Genomic DNA, 12,500 nt, shown 5'->3' on the forward strand with positions numbered 1-12,500 from the left:
GAGGAGAGTGGAGGGAGGAGAGGGAGAGAGGAGGGAGGGAGGGAGGAGGAGGAGGGGAGGGGACAGCAGGATGGGGATGAAGAGGGGGAGGTCACAGTCTTCTTTGAAAGACTTTACACAGCAGCCGCCAAGAACCGTTGGCTCTGATCCCCTTCTTCACTCCGGAGCTAAATTACATTAAAAGGGGACAACCCTGTGAAGTGGATACTGTTATAATGATTAGACACTAAATAACGGGACACCTTACACCATCCTTTAAAACGAGAGGGTTGGAAGGAGTAAAAAAAGTGACAAAGAGCCAGCTGGAGAACGTGTAGAGAGTATTCCGTGTTGGGGAATAATGCTGGCCGCTGCATTTACATTGAACACGGCCCGGTGTTTGTTGATCATCTCATTTATCTCAACCCGTTCTTTATCTCCGAGCCTTACAACAACACAGCCTATGAGAACCAATAAATGGAAGGGTTTGATTTCCTCCAGCCGAGCCAAAGACCACAGGCTTTTCCTCCAGAGAGCAAGGGGTCAGGGGGGGGGGGTGGCAGGGTGGGGTACCGGGGTCACGAGGAGTCACACAGCATCCCGATCGGAGAGGCCAGGGAGAGAGGGGAGAGGTGGTACGATGGCGGAGTGCGGGAGAGAGGGAGAGTTGGTGAGGGGACAGACCAGAGGACTGTTTACACTCAAGGCGTTCCCATTATATCCCTGTAGCTACAGAGCAGCCAGTCAGGGAGGCTAACCATAACAGGTGAGAAGAACAGGCTGAGTACCATAACAAGGACACTATCAAAGACCCTGACGCCGAGGGCCAAACCACTCCCAGGGCGTTCTGAGGGCCGGGTGTGTCCGGGGCCGGGGGACGGGATGGAGAGTCCGGGGTCGAGGGGAACTCAGGAAGGAGCTGATGGGAAATGATCCCTCGGGAGCTTTCCTTCCCAAACATCAAACACACAAACCCACCCAGATGCCATCTCCCCTCTCTCCTCTCCCTCCAGAACCACGTGGCGTTGCCTCAGTCTCTCCATAACGTTTCATCTCGCTGGGACCCTGGACCGGAGACCAACACCCTGCTGGGAGGACCTGATTGAGAACAGGGTCGCATCATAACATTACCTCATGGCTGGGCCGGCAGGCTGTGATTGGCTGTGCTGGCAGGCCTCAGAGATGGAGTGCTATATGATTGGCTCGTTGCCGGCGCGGGCCTCAGAGAGAGAAGATGTGAATCTGTGATCCGTGTCATGGTGTTTGGAGCGGGGGGTTGGGTTGGAAGCCAAACGTGTGCTTTGTGTTATAGCGGGACAGAAAGGCTCTGTTCCCTTTCTCTCACCGACTTTACATTCTCCAAACGTCAACAGCTCGAACAGAGAGGATATGGCCATTTTGAAGAGATTTCAGCAACAGCTGGATGAGATTTGTAAAAACAAAAGTCTTGATTCCTAAAAGCCTTGCTGTGGTTCCTCTGGGGGGCTTTGTTCAGACAGGTGACCTTTCATCTATCTAACATCTCACTGGGATTCAGCTGAGTCAGGGGCTGATTCTGCTAACATGAGTTTTACCTTGATATCTGAGAGTTTTACCAGTCATATGGTACATGTCCTAACGGGACAGAGTATTACCAGTCATATGGTACATGTCCTAACAGGACAGAGTATTACCAGTCATATGGTACATGTCCTAACAGGACAGAGTATTACCAGTCATATGGTACATGTCCTAACAGGACAGAGTATTACCAGTCATATGGTACATGTCCTAACAGGACAGAGTATTACCAGTCATATGGTACATGTCCTAACAGGACAGAGTATTACCAGTCATATGGCACATGTCCTAACAGGACAGAGTATTACCAGTCATATGGTACATGTCCTAACAGGACAGAGTTTTACCAGTCATATGGTACATGTCCTAACAGGACAGAGTTTTACCAGTCATATGGTACATGTCCTAACAGGACAGAGTATTACCAGTAATATGGTACATGTCCTAACAGGACAGCACAGAGTATTACCAGTCATATGGTACATGTCCTAACAGGACAGAGTTTTACCAGTCATATGGTACATGTCCTAACAGGACAGAGTATTACCAGTCATATGGTACATGTCCTAACAGGACAGAGTTTTACCAGTCATATGGTACATGTCCTAACAGGACAGAGTTTTACCAGTCATATGGTACATGTCCTAACAGGACAGGACAGAGTTTTACCAGTCATATGGTACATGTCCTAACAGGACAGAGTATTACCAGTCATATGGTACATGTCCTAACAGGACAGGACAGAGTATTACCAGTCATATGGTACATGTCCTAACAGGACAGAGTATTACCAGTCATATGGTACATGTCCTAACAGGACAGGACAGAGTTTTACCAGTCATATGGTACATGTCCTAACAGGACAGGACAGAGTTTTACCAGTCATATGGTACATGTCCTAACAGGACAGAGTATTACCAGTCATATGGTACATGTCCTAACAGGACAGAGTTTTACCAGTCATATGGTACATGTCCTAACAGGACAGAGTTTTACCAGTCATATGGTACATGTCCTAACAGGACAGGACAGAGTTTTACCAGTCATATGGTACATGTCCTAACAGGACAGGACAGAGTTTTACCAGTCATATGGTACATGTCCTAACGGGACAGGTATTACCAGTCATATGGTACATGTCCTAACAGGACAGAGTTTTACCAGTCATATGGTACATGTCCTAACAGGACAGGACAGAGTATTACCAGTCATATGGTACATGTCCTAACAGGACAGAGTATTACCAGTCATATGGTACATGTCCTAACAGGACAGGACAGAGTATTACCAGTCATATGGTACATGTCCTAACAGGACAGGACAGATTATTACCAGTCATATGGTACATGTCCTAACAGGACAGAGTATTACCAGTCATATGGTACATGTCCTAACAGGACATGTCATATGGTACCTAACAGGACAGAGTATTACCAGTCATATGGTACATGTCCTAACAGGACAGAGTTTTACCAGTCATATGGTACATGTCCTAACAGGACAGAGTTTTACCAGTCATATGGTTGTCCTAACAGGACAGTCATATGGTACATGTCCTAACAGGACAGGACAGTATTACCAGTCATATGGTACATGTCCTAACAGGACAGGACAGAGTTTTACCAGTCATATGGTACATGTCCTAACAGGACAGGACAGAGTTTTACCAGTCATATGGTACATGTCCTAACAGGACAGAGTATTACCAGTCATATGGTACATGTCCTAACAGGACAGAGTATTACCAGTCATATGGTACATGTCCTAACAGGACAGAGTTTTACCAGTCATATGGTACATGTCCTAACAGGACAGAGTATTACCAGTCATATGGTACATGTCCTAACAGGACAGAGTTTTACCAGTCATATGGTACATGTCCTAACAGGACAGGACAGAGTAGTACCAGTCATATGGTACATGTCCTAACAGGACAGGACAGTATTACCATGGTACATGTCTAACAGGACAGGACAGAGTTTTACCAGTCATATGGTACATGTCCTAACAGGACAGAGTATTACCAGTCATATGGTACATGTCCTAACAGGACAGAGTTTTACCAGTCATATGGTACATGTCCTAACAGGACAGGACAGAGTTTTACCAGTCATATGGTACATGTCCTAACAGGACAGAGTTTTACCAGTCATATGGTACATGTCCTAACAGGACAGAGTATTACCAGTCATATGGTACATGTCCTAACAGGACAGGACAGTTTTACCAGTCATATGGTACATGTCCTAACAGGACAGGAGTATTACCAGTCATATGGTACATGTCCTAACAGGACAGAGTATTACCAGTCATATGGTACATGTCCTAACAGGACAGGACAGATATTGTCCTAACCAGTCACCAGTATGGTACATGTCCTAAGGACAGGACAGGACAGGACAGAGTTTTACCAGTCATATGGTACATGTCCTAACAGGACAGGACAGAGTTTTACCAGTCATATGGTACATGTCCTAACAGGACAGGACAGAGTTTTACCAGTCATTACATGTCCTAACAGGACAGAGTCCAGTCATATGGTACATGTCCTAACAGGACAGAGTTTTACCAGTCATATGGTACATGTCCTAACAGGACAGGACAGAGTTTTACCAGTCATATGGTACATGTCCTAACAGGACAGAGTTTTACCAGTCATATGGTACATGTCCTAACAGGACAGGACAGAGTATTACCAGTCATATGGTACATGTCCTAACAGGACAGAGTATTACCAGTCATATGGTACATGTCCTAACAGGACAGGACAGAGTTTTACCAGTCATATGGTACATGTCCTAACAGGACAGGACAGAGTATTACCAGTCATATGGTACATGTCCTAACAGGACAGGACAGAGTTTTACCAGTCATATGGTACATGTCCTAACAGGACAGGACAGAGTATTACCAGTCATATGGTACATGTCCTAACAGGACAGAGTTTTACCAGTCATATGGTACATGTCCTAACAGGACAGGACAGAGTTTTACCAGTCATATGGTACATGTCCTAACAGGACAGAGACCAGTCATATGGTACATGTCCTAACAGGACAGGACAGAGTTTTACCAGTCATATGGTACATGTCCTAACAGGACAGAGTTTTACCAGTCATATGGTACATGTCCTAACAGGACAGGACAGAGTATTACCAGTCATATGGTACATGTCCTAACAGGACAGGACAGAGTTTTACCAGTCATATGGTACATGTCCTAACAGGACAGAGTTTTACCAGTCATATGGTACATGTCCTAACAGGACAGGACAGTATTACCAGTCATATGGTACATGTCCTAACAGGACAGAGTATTACCAGTCATATGGTACATGTCCTAACAGGACAGAGTATTACCAGTCATATGGTACATGTCCTAACAGGACAGGACAGTTTTACCAGTCATATGGTACATGTCCTAACAGGACAGAGTATTACCAGTCATATGGTACATGTCCTAACAGGACAGAGTTTACCAGTCATATGGTACATGTCCTAACAGGACAGAGTTTTACCAGTCATATGGTACATGTCCTAACAGGACAGAGTATTACCAGTCATATGGTACATGTCCTAACAGGACAGGACAGAGTATTACCAGTCATATGGTACATGTCCTAACAGGACAGAGTTTTACCAGTCATATGGTACATGTCCTAACAGGACAGACAGATTACCAGTCATTACCAGTCCTATATGGTACATGTCCTAACAGGACAGAGACCAGTCATATGGTACATGTCCTAACAGGACAGAGTATTACCAGTCATATGGTACATGTCCTACGGACAGGGACAGAGTATTACCAGGGTACAGGACAGGACAGAGTTTTACCAGTCATATGGTACATGTCCTAACAGGACAGGACAGAGTTTTACCAGTCATATGGTACATGTCCTAACAGGACAGGACAGAGTATTACCAGTCATATGGTACATGTCCTAACAGGACAGAGTATTACCAGTCATATGGTACATGTCCTAACAGGACAGAGTATTACCAGTCATATGGTACATGTCCTAACAGGACAGAGTATTACCAGTCATATGGTACATGTCCTAACAGGACAGGACAGAGTTTTACCAGTCATATGGTACATGTCCTAACAGGACAGAGTATTACCAGTCATATGGTACATGTCCTAACAGGACAGAGTTTTACCAGTCATATGGTACATGTCCTAACAGGACAGAGTATTACCAGTCATATGGTACATGTCCTAACAGGACAGAGTATTACCAGTCATATGGTACATGTCCTAACAGGACAGAGTTTTACCAGTCATATGGTACATGTCCTAACAGGACAGGACAGAGTATTACCAGTCATATGGTACATGTCCTAACAGGACAGTGCAGAGTTTTACCAGTCATATGGTACATGTCCTAACAGGACAGGACAGAGTTTTACCAGTCATATGGTACATGTCCTAACAGGACAGGACAGATTATTACCAGTCATATGGTACATGTCCTAACAGGACAGAGTATTACCAGTCATATGGTACATGTCCTAACGGGACAGAGTTTTACCAGTCATATGGTACATGTCCTAACAGGACAGAGTATTACCAGTCATATGGTACATGTCCTAACAGGACAGGACAGAGTATTACCAGTCATATGGTACATGTCCTAACAGGACAGAGTTTTACCAGTCATATGGTACATGTCCTAACAGGACAGAGTTTTACCAGTCATATGGTACATGTCCTAACGGGACAGAGTATTACCAGTCATATGGTACATGTCCTAACGGGACAGGACAGAGTTTTACCAGTCATATGGTACATGTCCTAACAGGACAGAGTATTACCAGTCATATGGTACATGTCCTAGCAGGACAGGACAGAGTATTACCAGTCATATGGTACATGTCCCATATGGTACATGTCCTAACAGGACAGAGTTTTACCAGTCATATGGTACATGTCCTAACAGGACAGAGTTTTACCAGTCATATGGTACATGTCCTAACAGGACAGAGTATTACCAGTCATATGGTACATGTCCTAACAGGACAGGACAGAGTTTTACCAGTCATATGGTACATGTCCTAACAGGACAGAGTATTACCAGTCATATGGTACATGTCCTAACAGGACAGAGTATTACCAGTCATATGGTACATGTCCTAACAGGACAGAGTTTTACCAGTCATATGGTACATGTCCTAACAGGACAGAGTATTACCAGTCATATGGTATATGTCCTAATAGGACAGAGTATTACCAGTCATATGGTACATGTCCTAACGGGACAGGACAGAGTATTACCAGTCATATGGTACATGTCCTAACAGGACAGAGTTTTACCAGTCATATGGTACATGTCCTAACAGGACAGTATTACTGAGCCATGAAAGCAGAAATGTTATTCATATATAAATCGGTCCCACACCTCCACCACAAAAAAAAACACACAAAGCCCTCAACATCTAACAGTGATTTAGGTGTTTGAACCCTGTCGTCACTGTGGAACGCCAAGAAACTATTTTATCTTCAAACACACAGCATGTCAGAGGACGAGCCACCTGGCTGAGGTCTGGACAACACGTCCCTGGAGGTTAAAAACATGTCAGAGGACGAGCCACCTGACTGAGGTCTGGACAACACGTCCCTGGAGGTTAAAAACATGTCAGAGGACGAGCCACCTGGCTGAGGTCTGGACAACACGTCCCTGCAGGTTAAAAACATGTCAGAGGACGAGCCACCTGGCTGAGGTCTGGACAACACGTCCCTGCAGGTTAAAAACATGTCAGAGGACGAGCCACCTGGCTGAGGTCTGGACACCACGTCCCTGCAGGTTAAAAACATGTCAGAGGACGAGCCACCTGACTGAGGTCTGGACAACACGTTCCTGGAGGTTAAAAACATGTCAGAGGACGAGCCACCTGACTGAGGTCTGGACAACACGTCCCTGGAGGTTAAAAACATGTCAGAGGATGAGCCACCTGGCTGAGGTCTGGACAACACGTCCCTGGAGGTTAAAAACATGTCAGAGGATGAGCCACCTGGCTGAGGTCTGGACAACACGTCCCTGGAGGTTAAAAACATGTCAGAGGATGAGCCACCTGGCTGAGGTCTGGACAACACGTCCCTGCAGGTTAAAAACATGTCAGTCCAGGTCCAAAACATTGTTGTGTATTATTGACATCAACACCATGCTGTCCAAAACACCAGTCATGTCCCTGTCCACACGGACGATAGTATTTTCTACTCTAGTTGTTATCGAACGAGGCAGCTCCGTGACTCTTTAGACAACGGTTCACAGTGCATCATGGGTCTTTTGGAAAGTGTGTTTGCTGTAGCATGCCAGTGGTCCACAGTCCAGATGTCCACAGCCTGGAGTGTGAAGACAGAAACCAGACCAGGCCTGTCCACGTGGGCCAGAGGATAAAACCAGACATTTCTACCCCATACCAGTGGGCTAAAACCAGACCTCTCTACCCCATATCAGTGGGCTACAACTAGACCTCTCTACCCCATATCAGTGGGCTAAAACCAGACCTCTCTACCCCATATCAGTGGGCTAAAACCAGACCTCTCTACCCCATATCAGTGGGCTAAAACCAGACCTTTCTACCATATACCAGTGGGCCAGGGGCTAAAACCAGACCTTTCTACCCCATACCAGTGGGCCAGGGGCTAAAACCAGACCTTTCTACCCCATACCAGTGGGCCAGGGGCTAAAACCAGACCTCTCTACCCCATACCAGTGGGCTAAAACCAGACCTTTCTACCCCATACCAGATACCAGTGGGCTAAAACCAGACCTTTCTACCCCATACCAGTGGGCCAGGGGCTAAAACCAGACATTTCTACCCCATACCAGTGGGCCAGGGGCTAAAACCAGACCTCTCTACCCCATACCAGATACCAGGGGTTAAAACCAGACCTCTCTACTCCATACCAGTGGGCTAAAACCAGACCTTTCTATCCCATGCCAGATACCAGGGGTTAAAACCAGACCTCTCTACTCCATACCAGTGGGCTAAAACCAGACTTTTATACCCCATACCAGATACCAGGGGTTAAAACCAGACCTTTCTACCCCATACCAGTGGGCTAAAACCAGACCTTTCTACCCCATACCTGTGGGCCAGGGGTTAAAACCAGACATCTCTACATCCATACCAGAGGGCCAGGGGTTAAAACCAGACCTTTCTACCCCCTACCAGTGGGTAAGGGGTTAAAACCAGACATCTCTACCCCAAACCTGTGGGCCAGGGGTTAAAACCAGACCTTTCTACCCCATACCAGTGGGCCAGGGGTTAAAACCAGACCTTTCTACCACATACCAGTGGGTCAGGGGTTAAAACCAGACCTTTCTAACACATACCAGTGGGCCAGGGGTTAAAACCAGACCTTTCTACACCATACCAGTGGGTTAAACCCAGACGTTTCTACCCCATACCAGTGGGCTAAAACCAGACCTTTCAACCCCATACCAGATACCAGGGGCTAAAACCAGACCTTTCTACCCCATACCAGTGGGTCAGGGGCTAAAACCAGACCTTTCTACGCCATACCAGTGGGTCAGGGGTTAAAACCAGACCTTTCTTACCCATACCTGTGGGCCAGGGGTTAAAATCAGACCTTTCTACCCCATACCAGTGGGTCAGGGGTTAAAACCAGACCTTCCTACCCCATACCAGTGGGTCAGGGGCTAAAACCAGACCTTTCTACCCCATACCAGATACCAGGGGTTAAAACCAGACCTTTCTACCCCATACCAGATACCAGGGGTTAAAACCAGACCTTTCTACTCCATACCAGTGGGCTAAAACCAGACCTTTCTACCCCATACCAGTGGGCTAAAACCAGACCTTTCTACCCCATACCAGATACCAGGGGTTAAAACCAGACCTTTCTACCCCATACCAGTGGGCTAAAACCAGACCTTTCTACCCCATACCAGATACCAGTGGGCTAAAACCAGACCTTTCTAGCCCATACCAGTGGGTTAAAACCAGACCTTTCTACTCCATACCAGTGGGTTAAAACCAGACCTTTCTACTCCATACCAGTGGGCTAAAACCAGACATTTCCACCCCATGCCAGTGGGCTAAAACCAGACCTTTCTACCACATACCAGATACCAGGGGTTAAAACCAGACCTTTCTACTCCATACCAGTGGGTTAAAACCAGACCTTTCTACTCCATACCAGTGGGCTAAAACCAGACCTTTCTACCCCATACCAGATACCAGATAGCAGATACGTAGACTCCCCCTCTCTCTCTCTCTCTCTCTCTCTCTCTCTCTCTCTGTCCATCCTCTGACCATCCCTCTAGCCCTCAGCCAGACACGTAGACTCCCCCTCTCTCTCTCTCTCTCTCTCTCTCTCTCTCTCTCTGTCCATCCTCTGACCATCCTTCTAGCCCTCAGCCAGACACGTAGACTCCCCCTCTCTCTCTCTCTCTCTCTCTCTCTCTCTCTCTGTCCATCCTCTGACCATCCTTCTAGCCCTCAGCCAGACACGTAGACTCCCCCCCTCTCTCTCTCTCTCTCTCTCTCTCTCTCTCTGTCCATCCTCTGACCATCCCTCTAGCCCTCAGCCAGACACGTAGACTCCCCCTCTCTCTCTGTCCATCCTCTGACCATCCCTCTAGCCCTCTGCCAGACACGTAGACTCCCCCTCTCTCTCTGTCCATCCTCTGACCATCCCTCTAGCCCTCAGCCAGACACGTAGACTCCCCCTCTCTCTCTCTGTCCATCCTCTGACCATCCCTCTAGCCCTCAGCCAGACACGTAGACTCCCCCTCTCTCTCTCTGTCCATCCTCTGACCATCCCTCTAGCCCTCAGCCAGACACGTAGACTCCCCCTCTCTCTCTCTCTCTCTGTCCATCCTCTGACCATCCCTCTAGCCCTCAGCCAGACACATAGACTCCCCCTCTCTCTCTCTGTCTCATCTGGAGCCAGCTCTTCACCCATCCATCAGAGCCTGAACATCAACACAGCCATCTTGACAGGGGAGGTGTGAATCACATTCTCTACCTTTCTAACAAGTTACACCGCAGGAATGGATCGTTTGTTTTCCGTGTTTCTGTCTGAAAAATACGTCAGACGTTCCCTGTCCATGTGAGAAGTTGGGTGAGGTGAAGAAAAGAGGAAGTCATTGAGTTTCTCGTTGACTGACAAACAGGAATGATCGGTCCTCCTCTTGTTCCATCCACAGACGGTCAGAAACCTCCGACAACGCTACGTACAGGAGGACATACTGTCTGAAATAGCACCCTATGCCCTATATAGCACACTAACGTTAACCAACGGCTCTAACCGCTACGTAGGGAACAGGGTGCCATTTTGGATACATGTGGGTGTATCTCCATCAGTCCGCCATCTGCTCAACCAGACCCGAAGCTGCCAGAGGATCTTACCGGCTTTAACAGCGATGTTTCTATCTCCACTCATCCAGGCGTACCGCACTGCTTTCCCCTCCGGCCAATCCCCAGACTGTTTATTTGTTAAAAGACAGACCAGGAAGTGAAACTCCAAACAATGGCGAGGGATTGTAAATCTAAACTGGACCATATGTAACCAGTGTCTAGCCAGCCTCCTTCGACCCTTCTCCCTCCGCCCTCCACCCTCCACCCTCCAACCTCCGCCCTCCGCCCTCCACCCTCCAACCTCCGCCCTCCAACCTCCGCCCTCCGCCCTCCTCCCTCCACCCTCCACCCTCCACCCTCCACCCTCCAACCTCCACCCTCCGCCCTCCACCCTCCGCCCCCGCCCTCCGCCCTCCGCCTCAGCTGCCTGCTCCTCCTGGGGGGGTAGGAGGGATGGATGGGAGGCGAGAGAACATTCCAACGGACCTTAGGGCTGGAGGTCGGTGGTGTGGAGGCTGGGGGACCAGCAGCCCTAAGGTCCGTTGGAATGTTCTCTCGCCTCCCATCCATCCCTCCTCCACCCCCCCCCAGGAGGAGCAGGCAGCTGAGGCGGAGGGCGGAGGGCGGAGGGCGGAGGGTGGAGGGCGGAGGCTGGAGGTTGGTGGTGTGGAGGCTGGGGGACCAGCAGCCCTGGGTCCTGGGGTCTATGTGAGGTCAACACACAGAGCTGCAGGTACAACTGGTCCACAGACAGACATGTGGGGGAACATGTCACAGTGTTTATCACACCAGCCAATAAACACACGTTCAGCTCCTCAGCTCCACAAGACAAGACGGCTGCCGGGTTCCTGCTGAAGCGGACGGAGTGATACATCAGACCAGTCAGCACCTGGCCCAGCGCTGGGAAGTGGAGTAGCCATTAAAGACAAGTGTTTTGACTGCAGCTCTCACCCCTGCTCTGACCCCTCCTCGCACCCCTCCTCCCTCTATCCTCTCACCCCTCCTCTCTCCTCTCCTCTCTCCTCTCCTTTCTCCATCTAATCTAATCTAATCTAACATCTAATCTAATCTATCTAATCTATCTAATTGAATCTAATCGAATATAATATATAATATAATATATCTAATTTAATCTAATCGAATCGTATCTAATCTTTCTAATTTAATCTAATCTAATCTAATCTATCTAATTTAATCTAATCTATCTAATTTAATCTAATCTAATCTATCTAATCTATCTAATTTAATCTAATCTATCTAATTTAATCTAATCTATCTATCTAATCTAATCTTGCCGAATTCCAATTTACGCCTGTGGTTTATCTCTCCCGAGATTTCTATATTTAGACAACCTTGAAATAGCCTCTATACAGCCGGTATACCAGGTCCAGAGTGACTGGTTCTACATACCGGGTCCAGAGTGACTGGTTCTACATACAGGGTCCAGAGTGACTGGTTCTACATACAGGGTCCAGAGTGACTGGTTCTACATACCAGGTCCAGAGTGACTGGTTCTACATACCGGGTCCAGAGTGACTGGTTCTACATACCAGGTCCAGAGTGACTGGTTCTACATACCAGGTCCAGAGTGACTGGTTCTACATACCAGGTCCAGAGTGACTGGTTCTA

The sequence above is a fragment of the Oncorhynchus masou genome, chromosome 27, assembly GCF_036934945.1.
Source record: "Oncorhynchus masou masou isolate Uvic2021 chromosome 27, UVic_Omas_1.1, whole genome shotgun sequence".
Classification (NCBI taxonomy): domain Eukaryota; kingdom Metazoa; phylum Chordata; class Actinopteri; order Salmoniformes; family Salmonidae; genus Oncorhynchus; species Oncorhynchus masou.